Raw genomic sequence first — 15,645 nt, forward strand, 5'->3', positions numbered from 1 at the left:
CAAACCACCCTATCCAGATATTATTGAATCCAATGTGAATAAATAGGCAAGAAGAGGGGAACAAGCTAGCACTGATCCGTCTACCATCATTTCTGTCATCTTCTGTGCATGGTAGGTGAATAGATAGAGTGAATAGTCTCTGCTGTATATGGGGCTTTCCACACAATTTTTAACCAGATTTTGCAAATCCTGGGTACTAGATACTGGTTTGTTCAGTTTTTTTTAATGATCTCAATCACATGATGATCCTACATGGATGGTGTAGCAGGGGTAGTGGAAACACTGTCAGAGGGTGAAATTAGTGAGTTCATTTCCCTTCATGTGCTAACTTGTGTCAAATTCAGTAAAAGAGGATGGTGCTCCTCTAGAGGAAGTGCAGAATTTTAGTGTGAATCATAATGTATTTTGCATTTGTATATCATTATATTTTATTTCATCTGGATAGCACAGTGGTTTAGTTATGTGGCTGCAGAGCCAGTGACTGGGAGTTTTATTCCTCACTGTGCCTTCTGTGAGTCCATTCTCTACCTGGGAAACTATGAAAAGCATCACCATAAGTCAGAACTGACTTGCCAGCATGTGATGATGATGATGATGATGATGATGATGATTTTATTTCAGTTGACTGTCATGCCATCCTCTTCCCCCCCTAACAACTTGGGGATGTGTGTGTGTGTGCGTGTGTGCGTGCGTGTGTGCGTGTGTGTGTGCGTGCGTGTGTGCGTGTGTGCGTGTGTGTGTGCATGCGTGCATGCACACTTAAGAAACAGCAAAGGTTTGATTCCTTGTAAATGGAACCCTTTGGGAACAAAGATAAAAGAGCTCCATAGAAACTCATTGGATAACGTCCAGCTTCAATTGCCTACTTCTGAATCATTTCTGCTGGACTCCCCCCCTTCTCCAAATATGCAAAGTCAGCCAGAATAAATGAGCAGAGCTTTAGCTCCAGGGCACACTTTTTTCCCCCTCAACTGGCAACAGAAGCAGAGAGGGGGAGATTTATTTATTTATTTATTGACACAGCAAAGACACACAGATCTGCTTGTGTAGATCTTTATATGAATAAGTTCAGTAGATGTGTCTGATCTCTTCAATAAGGACACTTGCCAGATGTCATCCCCAGAACCAGTAGGCTGCACAGAGTATCGTTGCATCATTTGAAATGTGTAACACACTCTTCCTTTCCTTGAGGTTTTGATCCTTATCTGCTGCATTGCAGAGAGCATCAGAATGTAATAGAGCCATTCGGAGTAGGTTGCTTGGCAAGCTAAATTTACTTTCTTTGATGGATATTCCCATCAGCCATAATAAATAGAGATGCTATGAGCCTTTCTTCAGAAGACTGCAGAAGAGTTGATATCCTGCATAATACCCTCTGTCTCCACAAAGTTCCATATTTTCCCCCACCAGTTAGAGGAATTATGACTCAGTCCCCTTTTCTGCTACTAGTCACAGTCCATGTAATGATCTGGCCTAGAGATGCATCCTCTTACAATACATTTGGCAGTGCTGCAGTGACTGGACAAAACAGAGAGCATGGTAGAAGCCAATGTGGATATGGCTTGTTGTACTCCCTTTCACTGCTGTGTCATACAAAATTGCAGCTGCCTTCGTAATAAATTGCTTCAAGTCGTATCTATGGCTACGGTGACTTGGACCATATATGTCATAGAGTCAACATAAGATCATTCTTGCTCTGGAACTTTGATCTGGAAAAGGAGTTGTAAAAAGGAGCTGTTTTGTTTAAATTTTCCACAACAGATTGTTAAATGACTGGAGACATGAACAATATAAAAAATTTTTTCTAAAAAAAGTTCTAAATTTGTTAAGACTGTTGAATGTGTAGACATACTTCTGATACCATGATGGAATCATCTGTTGAATAAGAGTTCACAGAAGCGCAAGATTATATGAAACACGGGACAGTATATTAAGTCAGATCACACACACACACACACACACACACACACACACACACACACACACACACACACACACACACACACACACACACACACACACACACACACACACACACACACACACACACACACACACACACACACACACCCCGAACTACAAAAAAACCGTGATCTGGGCTGGTTCGTGGTTTGGTTCATGGTTTGGTTTACACAAGCTATTTTGCCAAGATGAAACAAACCACCAACTTTTCGCCCCCTCAGTGCTTCATTTTGCTTTGGCAAAATGGATCCCCCCCACCCTCTTTGAGCTGCCTTCTGCCCACTTCCTGCTGGCCCCATCACCTCCTTAAATGGTCTTGCTGCCTCCTACATGACCCCCTCTGCTGCCACCATCTTCAGAGACACAAGCCTGTCTTCCCTTCCAGAAGCCAGCCCAGCTGTCTCTCTGTGCATGCACCAGCCAATCAGCTGATAGGCCCAGTTTCAGGAGGTGACAGTGGGAAGGGGGGTGGAGATGGCAGAGGGGGTGAAAACATTAGGTTCCCCTAGGCACGAACCAGGAAAACAAACCTGTTGGATAGTGGAATATTGATGCCGAATAAGAGTCACACGCAGCAGTAGTTCCACACAACTTTACTGGATAAAAAAAGAATGCACACACACACACACACACACACATATATATATACATAAAACCCCCGCCTCTCGTTGAAGGCTTCCGCCCGCACCCCAATTACCCCAGATCCATGCTAATTGCAGGGAGGGAAGTTATCCGTAACAGCTGCTGTTGCATCCACCAGGCTACTACGAAAACCTGGAAGGACACAGCAAGGTTAATCCCAAGACACGACAAAACCCAAAAATGGTTGATTTTTTTTTTCCTGGGGTTCAGGGGTGGCTTGTGGGTAACCACAAAACACCGTGATTTATTGTTTTTCCTGTTTGTGTCCATCTCTAAGTCAGATCAATGTATTTATCCATCTAACCTACTATTGGCTACCCAATGTTTGCAAGTAGCATTCTTTGTTAGATCTTTGTTATGTGTTGCTTGGAGAGGCTGAATATTTAATACACACCTTCTGTGTGCAAACATGTGCTCTGATGCAGAACTGTGCCTCATGCCCCTGAAACTTAGCCCAGGTAAGATAAAGAAGCTTCCCTTGAAAAGCATCCTTTTCAAGTGATAGCATGTGAGTTCCTCTGGATTTGCCTTTGCATCTGGTTAGCGAGTGTACCCAGGAGTGACTCTCTCCTCATTGCTCTAAATGGATCCATTCCTAACGAAGTGATATCTGAAGATAGTGACTCTGGGGTTTATTATTTATTTTATTTTATTTATATTATACTTAGATTGGTCAAATGCAATGTGCTGCTTGTAGTGCTACCTTTGAAAAGTGTTTGAAAACGACTATTGATCCAGAATGCAGCAGTGAAAATGCTAGTGGGTTGTCCGTTATGAGATCATATTACACTGTCCTGCAAAGGCTCTACAACTTACCAATTTGTTTCTGTTGGTGATGACTTTGAAAGCTGTATATGGTTCCTGGCCAGCATCCTTTTATGATGTCTGGTCTGGCTCTAAAATCTAACAGAGATACAGGCTGAGATGATGGTGATAAGACAAAATATGCTCTCTGTGACTGTGCCCAGATTGCCAATACTATGCCCTGGATAGCTCAGGCATAATGGCATTTCATCACATAGCAAAAATCCTTCTGTCCAGGCAGGTGTTTTATTAAATAAAAATCCCCCCTCCACCCCTTATTCGCTCCACCTGTTGTTTTTATTATATTGTTGATTCTCTTTTTTTAAAAAAAACAACTTCTTTCAGGACCTTAAAATTTTATATTCTGTTTTATTACAGTTTCACCAGCTTGCACAGGGTAGGAAATTTCATATAACTAAATATAAGCTAATTTGATAGTTCAGGTGGCGCACCAGGAGCATCTAGGGGTTGAGAGTTTGATTCTCCACTGTGCCTTGTAGTAAATAAGTCACCGTGTGTGGTCTTGGGCCAGCTACATAATACCAGAGCACTCTCAAAACAGAGGAATGGTGTACCACTTCTGGGTATTCTATACCTAGGAAACTCTGGAAAGTGTTGCCACATGTCGACCCTTTTCAGGGTTTTCTAGGTAGAGAGTCCTCAGAAGTGGTTTACTGTTCCCATCTTCTGAGGGTGCCCTGGGACTTTGCTGCTTGTCCAAGGCCACACAGGATGACTCTTCTGGGATGTATGGTGGGTAACTGAATTCCCATCCTCTGGCTCCACAGTCAGATAGCCCACTGGCTTAAAATGATATGAAAAGGCGAGTAGTAAACATTTGCTCAGATAGCTTTTAAGCCTGGTAAAAAATAAGAGAAAACAATGGCAACACAAGACCTGCTGGACAGACTGTTTAAGCTACTGGCACTTTTATAATACAGAACTGGTTAGGGGAGGCATTCTGTGATTACACCCCGAAGAAAGCATAGAGACTGACAGTAGGTGGATGAAGAGCCTTCTGGTTCATTCACAAATATTGGATATAATTTGTTAATTTTTATGCTGTCCTATACCCTCTTACCTGCCGGTGAACAAGCCCCATTGAAATCAGTAAGATCCCCATCTCAGTAGATATGTATAGGATTGTCCTACGAGAAGTTATAAAATACATTACAGTACAAAAGATAGGGTAATAAGGTTAAGGTGGTGTCCATCCCCCCCTTCTGAATCATGCAATTTTATTGGGAGTTTCTTCTTTTCTTTGAACTGTACTTCCAGCAAGATCAGAGGTTTCATAGCCAACCCAGTGTATCTCCAAGACAAGCAATGTAGTACATAGAAGGTTCCCTCTGTTACTGTTCCCACTGTGGCAACATCATCCACTTGCTAATGATGACAAAGGCTTATGGATTTTGATTGGTCTGTGAACACACTTGATTTCTGTGCATTCTCGAAGGCTTTCACAGCCGGTATCCGGTGGTTGTTGTAGGTTTTTCTTCCTAACGTTTTGCCAGTCCTCTGAAAATGCCAGCCACAGAGACTGGCAAAATGTTAAGAAGGAAAACCTCCAGAACACATGCAAATAGTCTGAAAAAAACCTACAACAACACTTGATTTCTGCTTATCGTACTAATCTGGATTACAACACAGTTATATTTTGGCTTCTACTTTTTTAAAAAAATTGTGCAGTTTGGTTCTTGGCTTTAAAAAAGTGTACGAACAGGTGCAGTTTAAGATAGAATTGAATAAAAGTCCATGTTGTTCAGTACAGTGGGTACAAAAGTGAGCATTTTGTGCAGAATCCCATGCAAATATTCTGCAAACACCCACACAGAACTTTCAAAATTATGTTTTATTTTCATTTTAAAATGCAGATTGATACAGAAAAAGTATATGAACTTGTGCACAATTGACATCTACCTAAAAATGACTGATCTGTCCATCTCTATGAATGATTCATTGATGCTTCAACTTGATTAGCCTTAAAACACTATGTGTTGCAAATGAACAAGAAAAGAACCAGATTAAAAGAAATATAAAGACCTCGAATCCCTCTGTACTAATACCCACACCACTAGTTGTGACTAATCAGTCAATCAATCAATGTATGAATGCTTCCCTTTCCTTTCCTGGAACACAAATATTGAAACTCATTTTTGGCTGAAAAAAGAAGGGCTTGTATATAATTAGCCTGATGATTAAGCACAATTTTCCACTCAATCCTATTAATATCTTAATAGTGCATTGAAGTATAGGTACTTAATGGAGAACATTTTGATTTTGCATGGAATTTACTAATGGTGGCAAGAGAGACTAGCAGTCAGTGACATAATTCTGCCTCTTCTCTCAATAAGAGTGGTTACAAAACAACTAAGGATGTCAGAAACAGAAAACATAACTGGAATATGTGCATGTGTGATATGGTTAGCAGCATTTATAGAGCATATTGAGACAGTTTGGCTTCTTTTTATTGATGCCAAGAAATTGTGATATTGTCATCATCCAGTTCTTAGAAAATCAAGCAAGAAAGTAAAACTCTACTTCTGTAAGTTGTATGTTGGTAACACAACCTGTGAGTTAGAAAGTAAAAATAGTACCAAATGCCTATAAAGCAATTCATATCAAACAGAGTGGAGGACGATATGAAGTATAGCACAGGTGTACAGAAGGTGGTATTGAACTCTTTTCCTGCCTGCCCAACCCATGGGCAGTGGCAACTTTGTCGTTTTCACCAAATAGGGCTCCAAGTCTACAGTCAGCCCCCAAGCAACCATTCATACACAGGCAACGTAATAACAATATACTATGTAAATTGACATGTTTATGTTCAGGCATAGGACTTCTGCATTTTTGGACTACTGCCCCTAGAAGCTTTCAGAAATTTCCCCAGCCAGTATTCTGGGAGTTTCAACTGTACAACCAAAGTCCTCTCATGTATTTCTAAAAGCTTGCCGAGGAACTCCATCTTGGACATGATGAGTCTCTCTAATGACAGAGACAGATGGATGAAGTGGCTGGGTAGGACTAAGCTCTATAATTTGGAAGCGGAATCCCTCAGAATTCAGTCTGGGGGAGTTCCTGGAGACCTCTGGTAGCTGTAGTCCCAAAAATATAGAAGCCCCATCCCTGTTTATATATAGCATTTCTCCACATGTTAGGAGGGGAAAAGATGAGAAGAGGCAAAAATTTTTGCATGACGTGTGTGTGTGTGTGTGTGTGTGTGTGTGTGTGTGTGTGTGTGTGTGTGTGTGTGTGTGTGTGTGTGTGTGTGTGTGTGTGTGTGTGTGTGTGTGTGTGTGAGAGAGAGAGAGAGAGAGAGAGAGAGAGAGAGAGAGAGAGAGAGAGAGAGAGAGAGAGAGAGAGAGAGAGAGAATTCTGGGTGCATGTATGAGTCGAACACAGTCCTAGTCATGACCAATGTTAGCATAGGTTCCTACCATGCTAACATGAGTCATCATGATCCTCCTTGAATTTGTTTGTTGTGGAATTGTCTATTGATAGGACTTAGGGTATGACTTGCTTCTAACACATGTTGCTGTTATGAGTGCTCCCTTCCCCCCAATACACACAGCTACTGTCATGATTTTACTGTCCTCCCTTCTATTTGTTTCAGAGGTTTTCCTTACTTGTGTGGAGATCCAGTTGCAGCAAGCTGCAGCAACTGCATTAGAAAAGTGGAACAGGCTAGTATTTATTTATTTATTTTATTTATTTATTGTATTTATACCCCGCCTATCTGGTCATTTCGACCACTCTAGGCGGCTAGTAGGGTGAACTTATAGCTGTGAATTAGAAGCAATCATTTTGAAAGTATTTATTTAGGCCAATGTTTGATCAAATAACAACCTACATTTATTGTTCCAAGAATTCAATGCAGAATAAGATAGGATAAATGTAGACGTGACTACAGAATCCTTCATTGATTTTCATGCATGCAGATGTGCTGATGGCTGTCATGGAGATGGAGCCTCATGACTGGCCATCCATCCTGGACAAAGGAGATCAATGAACTAAAGACTCCCATTTGAAGAAGGACGAGTGACCTAACGTGAACAAATGGCCACTGAAAAAAGCCAAGAGAGGTCAAGATGCCCCATCCCACCTTGCTATGTGTTTGTCTGTCACTTACACCCCCACTGGCCAAATACAGTGTGGCTACATTTTTCAGCAGGAGAGGGGAGGTTGGGTGAACCCTGAAACAGGAATAAAAGGAGCAATGCTAAGTTACTTACAGCATGTTAAAGGGAAGGGACACCCCAATGTCAAGGTAGTGGGGACTTCTCCCTTCTTCCACCAACCTGTAACTTAGAAACCATTGGTTCTTTCCTGCTTTCCTTTAAAACCATCAGGCTGCAGATGCCAAGCAAGGCAATAGCAAGGCATCAGGACTGGGGGATGGAAGGAGCATCATTCTATTTTCATCATTCCTTGCAGAAGCGAAGGAAACGTGCAGAGTTTAACTAATTCTTTTTTCTCTCTGGGGGCTGACAGATGGTTGCACTTACTTTTAATAGGGTTGTTTTTGCCATGATTGTCGACAACGGTATGGCTTCTGGCAGAGCACAGGGAAAAGAAGCAGTTGTGCCTGTGCATTTAAACATCGTCAATATGTGAGGGGGGGAGTTCATTGCTTTATCTGAGAACAAAAAAGTAACATGATGTAACAAATGGTGTGAAGTTTTTTCTGACTTACAGGTACATTATGAATTAGTGACATTCAAAAGAGTCCTATGTTTAACAGCCGGGTTCAGGTTTTGCAAACTAAAAGCCATGGTTTCTTCTATTGAGTCAGTCTGTCTCATGATTCATCTTCCTCTTTCCCTGTTGCCTTCAACTTTTCCCAGCAGTATTACCTTTCCCACTGAATCGAGTCTTTTAATGATGTGGCCAAAATTCAGTACCCTCAGCTTAGTCATTTTCATCTCATAAGAGAATTCAGACTTGATTTGATGTAGCTCCCACTTATTTTCCTTTCTGGTGATCAATGACATCTTTAAACATCTCTTCCAAAACCCCATTTTGAATGAATTGATTTATTTTTCTGTCAGCTTTATTTACTGTACATCAAGATCCAACATAACCTGTACATGATCATCCTAGTCAATGCACGGGATATCCAACTATATTTTCCAGACATCCTCCCATTGCACTCTAGCCCAGGCTTAGGAATCAAATACTGGTGCAAAGGTTTGCACAGTTTGATGGAGTCACAGCCTCAGAATCTTATACCTGTAAATGTAGCTTGCAGGAAAAATGATATTTTTTCTGCACAGATTTGAGGACAACCTCTGTACTCCAGGTAGGATGTGTTTTGTTTTGCGTAAAAAGCAGCCGAACACATTTTGGCTATAATATATGAGCTGTTGGGAAGCAGAGGCAAGCTGCCACTGCTGTTTTTACCAGCATAGTTCTTGTATCACCTGCATGACTCATTGTTCAGCACAAAGCTTTCATAGGGAGCTGTTGAAAATCAAGATGCTCAATGCAATCAAAGTTTTCCATGTATTAGAACAAGAATGAAGAATGTGTAGAATTTCCAGGTTATGTTGAAATATAGTTCCTAATAGCCCAGGTCAGCATAACTGGTGTTGAAGAATCATGGGAACTGCATCTCAACAAAATCTGGAAGACCGCATTCCCACATTAGATCTTGGATTCTGCCCCATCTATAGCACTATTCAGGCAGTAGCAACAGTGGACTACAATGGGGCCAGCAGTGAATCCACTCAACATTTTAGTCTACACTTTATAGGAGATATCAGAGGTCTTCAATCTCACCCCTCAAATGTTCAACATCTTGAATAACATCCATAATGTGCAGACTAAAACCCAGAGAGCTGGTTGGATAATTCGTAGCTCAGTGGTTTAAGTTCTGGTTGTGGAGCCAGAGGTTGAAAGTTCAATTCCACACTGTGCCTCTGGTGATGTACAACCTTGGGCAAGCTGCACAATCCAAGAATGCCCTCAGAAGAAGGAAATGGTAAACCACTCCTGTGTACTCTCTACCTACAAAACCTTGAAAACTGTCAACGTAAGTCAGAATCCACTTGATGGTACACACACACACACACACACACACACACACACACACACACACACACACACACGGCCCATCCATCCACTGTTATCAAATGTAGATGATCTTGCCATGGGAGCAGAGATGGGGCTATCGCAAGTAACTCCACTCCTGAGGTTGCATCATCTCATAGACCCATCTCTCCAGACATCCATGCATAGCCAGCAAACATCTGCAGTAGAGAGAAATTTATGTGTACTGATACCATGCAATTCACCACACTGCTTTTCTTGTGAGCATGAATCCAGTGGTTTAAAGGTCCAGAATTTGCAATTCCCCCCCCCAACACAACATTCATATTAAAAAGAAAGTCCACATAGAATCTGTTCAGAAAAGAAGAGAATTAAACCTTGAAATCAAAGGGAACTTGGGGAACAAAAGGAATATTCTTTGCTCGTCACCTTGATGTAGCTAAGGCGGGAATATTTTTCTTTTCTTCATGCCATTCTGCCTTTGCTGCAGACAGTGAGGAGAAACTAGCTCATGTCCTTATTAAGAAAAAGGTCCCTCCATCCTGCAGTACAGACCAAATCTCTGCTCATCTTTTGCTAGGCAAGCTGAGAAATTCTCAGTTGATCCATGATGTTACTGACTGACAGGTGTCACTCATCTAGGAAGAGCTTAATTGAAGTTCTGAGGAACAGGCAGCAAATGAATATAAGAGAAAGTGTATGTGTGTGTAAATTTTTAAGCTCCCTGAGGAGGAGGCATTTTTATTTATTTATTTTTCCTCAAATAAGATTTTTAAAAACCTGGATCTTTCTGGTAATAGTTCGATAGGCACATGACAATAGACAACAGACACAGGCTATTGTCCCATCTTAAACTATGATGGTGAAACTGTAGCTAGTTTACTGTCTGATTAAGATACAGAAATCTCAGCAAAATATGACCACTGCTACTCATCAAAAGTCTGTTCTTTACAGCTAGCTTTATATAGTAAAATATTGTGTATATGGCAATGATCTCTCATCTGTATCTAAAGAGTGAAATGTTCTAATAAAATGAAATATGTATTCGGACATCCTCCATTTGCTTATTTGTTTTTCAAAATTGTAGATAACACTTAACCTCTTAGAATAGTTGACAGGCCATGTACTATTTTCCTGTGAACTTCAACTATCTAATTGAAAGTGTCAAAAATTCCCTCTAGAAGTTGGGATTTCACACATGCATCATACATGTATGAAATGAATTTTAGCAATAATTCCTCATTACATAGGGACAAATGGCAATGCAACTTCTTATTGCTCCTGGGAAATAAATATTTTGTTGAGCTCACAATGAGCGAAATCCTCTTGCATAACGTTATGCCCACACAAGTTCCTGTAGTTATGCCTGCAGAAATTCCCAGAGGCTTTTCCAGGTCGAAAGGGATCCTGTGGGAGCCTTGGAATGTAGTGTGTCTGTGTGTAATAATAAAACTTTAATGAGCAGGAAATTTATTTATTTATTTATTTATTTGATTTTTACCCCGCCCCTCTAGACCATGTCTACTCGGGGCGGCTTACAAAATAAAACAAAACAGTATAAAAATATATAAAATCATAAAGCTCATGGCTGATGATTTCATCAGCTTGTGCAGGTGTAGCCTTCTCTCTCCTAAAACTCTCCTAACCTCCTCCCTCCTTCACTCTTCGTCTCCCAACTGTCTCTCTGATTCCACCCTCCTGTCCTCTCATAGCCTCCAGCTCTAGAGATCCACATGACGGACAGGTGGGACATGGGCCTTCCGCCACAGCATTCATGAGAGTCATAGATCTCTGACTGATTAAATGCCACACCCTTTTGGTAAAATTAAAGATTGCATGGAAATCACAGAAATGGCCAAAACTGAAATCTGACCTTTACTGAATGACGTGGTGTGAGCTGGTGGAATCCTGAGATGAAGTAGTGAGATGTATTACTGCAGATTTAGGTGAACAGATCACATTTATAATGTTGTTCTGCATTAAAAAAAAAAAAACAAGAAAGAGAACACCAGTATAACTTAGGAAATGATAGTCTGAAACATCTCTGCTTGGGGTGCTGATCATCACCACCACCATCTTAGAACTTCAGAGCTGGAAAGGACCTTATGGGTCAGTGATTCCAGCCTGTCAAGAAGGCTGTTGCAATAATTCAGCCTTTGAGAATCTTGATAAGACCTGTACCTCTGACAGAACTTTTGGGAGAAAAGTCCTTTTTAAATTTTGTATTTAAATGCCATTTTAGAAGATAATTAAAAATAAAAGCAGATTAATGAAGAAATGGGATGGAACAGACCTGTGGCCAAACACATGTGAAAATGGCACAGAGCTGAAGTGGACAAATTCACCCATCTTTGCTGCAGGTTGACCATGCATTCTGTTTATTAGCTATATTGTCACATTTGTATTGTGCATTTCCTCTGTGGACCTCAAAGTAAAACGCCTGGTGGTTATCCTTTTATTTTCTAAACAACCCTGTGATGTTAATGGCCTCCAGCTCTAGTGAAGCTGAGGCACACGGGGCTTCAAAACCAGGTCTTCCCAGTCTAAGGCCAGCAGGGCCTTCCCTACTGTAAGGCACTTCCAGCAGCTGATTACTGAACAACTGAACAGGGCTTTGCTTTTGGACTTGCGAGCTGTGAGCTATGCAGCTAGCCTTGCCCCCGAGACTGCCTTTGGGTGTCCTGAATAATGCCGTCTTCCAGCTGGTGGTATTGAACAAAGATTCCACTTGGGTTTTGTCTGTGGAGTGGGAGGGCACAGCATCAGGGAGAAAAATGCCTTAGGCCACTCTGAAATGCAATATTGTGTCCACTAAACCACATTCTCTCTTAGTCCATTGTGTAAACGGAAGACTCTTCCTCATGTTGGAAGCTATCCTGCTTAACCATTGAATTGGCTTCTTCATGAAGACTAAAGAACCACAACGTACAGTAATTCCTTTCCCTTGTGCTACCCCTCAGGAGTTTTCTGCCTGTTTCAGCAGTCTGGAAGCTGATTAACACAGCCGCGTTCCAGACTATGGCTGCTGCTACATTATACTTCATAGCACATCAAGCATTCAGAGATTTTTTGGCAAGGTGAAGGGTACAAACTGAATACGAGCTATTATTATTTTAGTGATGAAAAAGAATGAGAAAGAGAAAGCAGAAACCTTCCGGAGCTCAACTAGGCTTGGATTTTCTGTTTTGATTTATTTGGGGTTTTTTATGTTGAGGAAGGGGAGGGTAGAGACAGACATTCAGAGAACAAGCTTTCCTGATGGAAATTTTCATATTGAAAAGTCAGCCGGATTAAAGGATCAGGGCACCTCATGCTTTGAGAAAATGACTAAAGTCATCCATAGCAAAAACAGAGGATTTTCTGATAGATATTTTAGGTGGGATTTGAATGAAGGGGTCATGTGTGCATGCATGGGAGAATAGAGGTGTCGGACATGTAGGTGGCTACGGGCTAGGATTGATGGACATCAGAGACCTGTGGCTGCACTATTTTCTGGGGAGTTTGTTTTTCTTCTTTCCCCCCTTTTGCTTCCCCGAAGCTGTTATTTTCATCTCATCTTTGAAGTGCCACCAAAGCAATAAGCCACCACTGCTTCTCCTTTAGACTGTCTTATGAGTGGCTGTTATGCACAATTAAGTCAGAACTGACTTATACAGGCCCTAATAGGGCTTTCAAGGCAAGTGAAGTATTTAACGAGTGGTTTTGACCCCTTTCAGGCCTACCCAGTGAATTTCCATGTCCAAGCAGAGAATTGAACCCAGGTCTTTCTGAGTCCTAACACATTACTCTCTCCACTACACCACACTTCTGTCTCTCATGAGACAGAAGTGAACAAGACTGGGCTAGATGGTTGTGCTGGCATCATTGGTGTTCAAAGGTATTAGCCTGATAGGTAGCTCCAGCCAATGGGGCAGAATTAGGAAGAAAGAGAGATTGGGGGGAGAGGAACAAGAGGCAAACAATTTAATCTTTTCCACCACCTCAGATGGCATTATAAGTAGCAATAGGCTATCGCTTAGCGATAAGCCTTGCCTGCAATTTACCAGAAAGGGAAGAAGGAAAGTGTATTTAGTTGCAAAAGGGACTTTATTCTCCCAAGACCTTTGTTACAATTGACTTCAATCTTATCTCTGTTAATGATGAGGGAAATAAGGCCACAGTCATGATAGTTATATATTACCTCCAATGTCAGATGCTGAACACCACTGAATACAAATTACTGGAGAAATCAAGTGTGACACTGCTATTGTGCCCAGTTGCTGCTTTTGGAACTCCCATAGGTAGCTCGTTGATCATTGTGGAAAGAGAATGCACAACTCTTTCTATCTTGAATGTAAAGAAGTTTGTGAAGAATTCTGATAAACTCTTATCAAATCCCAGCTGAAATGAACGTCTTCTTCATCCCTAGGTCTTATCCTTCTCCCAAGCTAGCTCTTTAAGGAAGACTCTGCAGATCTGAGAGAAGTAGTTCCTTATAATATGTTTGGCAAATTGCCTGTAGAGTGAAGATAACAGAGATGGAACGACTCAAGCAGAACAGTCTCAGTTAACTGGCCAAAAAAGGAAGCTTTTTCTGTTTGAGAGGAGTGGCTGTATTATATGCTGTCAAGTCATCCCCAACCTATGAATGAGTGATTTCGAGAATGTTCTGTCACTAAGAGGTTTTTTCAAGTCTTCCAAACTCAAGGCCACAGAGACAATTCATCACATATTTGGTCTTCCTGTTTTCCAGTGGCCTTCACCTCTTCCAGGCATTGATATCTTCTCCAGAGAGCCTTGTTTTCTGATGATGTGCACAAAGTGCGACAGCCTCAGTTTTGTTGTTTTTGCTTCTAGCTCAAGCTTGATTTGATCTAGAACTAATTTATCTTTCTGGAACTCTATGGCATCCATAAAGCTCTCTTTGGGACCTTATTTTGTGAATAAATCAGTCTTTTTCCTCTCTCTTCACTGTCCAGTTGCTGTGGTACACTGCTGAAAAAGCAAACTCCAAAACCAAAAACAAAGTATCACAGCAAAAAGCCTTATAATGTCCTGGAGACTTACAGCTTCCATTTGGCATCTCCTCATGTGTTTAGAGCCAACAGATAATTTGTGTTAACAAGTTACTTTTGGAATGGGTTACATTCTACAGTAGCAAGCTGGAAGGAAATAACTGATTTGTTTGTAGCAACTATGGCTGTAATGAGCTATTTTGGTAATGAGTGTTTGCCTGTTACTCATTCCTGATGATGGTGGGATGGCTTGAGCAGTGAGAACAGACAGAGATGGGTCACATGAGTGGCTAATTTTGCACTACTATGTCCTGATATCTTTCTTTATGGAGGTGGTTTGTACGGAGATGGGAATGAAGGAGAACAGCAAGGGAGAGTAAGTTTAGACAGGTGTGCAAGAAAGAGTGATGGCAGGGAGGCATATGAGAGAAATGAGAGCAGGCATGTGTGAGGGTGTGAGAACAAGAGTGGGCAGGAAGATGGGTGATTAGAGAACTTAGGCACATGCACGCATGAGAAAGCGTGAGCAAGAGTGGGTGGGCATGAGAGTGCAAAAGAAGAGATGGGATCAGGCAAGCATCCACATGCATTGGAGACAGCAGCAGGGTGTATGAGGGAAGCTTGTGCATAGAAGAGGGAGAGCAGGGGACATACATGAGAAAGGGGTTGAGTGCATGCACGAGTGAGAAGGTGACAGCATGTGTGCAGAAAAGGGAGTGACAGGGTGCAGGTGACCACATGAAAGAAAACAGCCACTCCTGTGAATGTGCAAAAAAGAGGGAGAGTGCACATGACAGAGAATGTGCACAGGGGATGAATTTACCTGAGAGAGTAGTTGGATGCATAAGAGCAAGAATAGGATATAATGTAATCCTGATCCAGGAGGAGTATTAAACTCCACATCGCAATATTTGGCTGTGCTCTTAAATGCATTTGAAATTGGTTGACCTCATCCTCTGAGGGTAAGAGCAGCCAGGCTGCTGAATTATCATCTGGATGGTGTTGAGTGCTTGCAAGGGAACAAAGTAGAGTCTCAGGACACAGAGAAGGAAGGGTGGGGGTGGTGTTATTGCATACAATTTCAACCCTTTGCTTATTGGGTTGACGTAAATACATGGGTAGTAGTCTGCACTACAGATGTGATGAGCAGCTGCCAACATTTCTTATGCTGAGCGATTTTCTGAGTCTCACCATA

At 41.5% G+C, this 15,645-nt stretch overlaps 1 protein-coding gene and 1 long non-coding RNA gene across 2 annotated transcripts in view; one reads left to right on the top strand and one right to left on the bottom strand.

Annotated features, from left to right (window-relative positions):
• LRFN2 (leucine rich repeat and fibronectin type III domain containing 2) overlaps nucleotides 1-15,645 on the top strand; it is a 330,651-nt gene that overhangs the window by 62,997 nt on the left and 252,009 nt on the right. The window lies entirely within an intron of this gene.
• LOC144585828 (uncharacterized) lies at nucleotides 700-3,873 on the bottom strand. The gene is made up of 2 exons (XR_013540393.1): nucleotides 2,493-3,873; nucleotides 700-1,875 (listed from the first exon to the last, which is right to left on the bottom strand). It is a non-coding gene; the product is annotated as an uncharacterized LOC144585828 (long non-coding RNA).

This window comes from Pogona vitticeps, chromosome 1 (genome assembly GCF_051106095.1).
Source record: "Pogona vitticeps strain Pit_001003342236 chromosome 1, PviZW2.1, whole genome shotgun sequence".
NCBI lineage: Eukaryota > Metazoa > Chordata > Lepidosauria > Squamata > Agamidae > Pogona > Pogona vitticeps.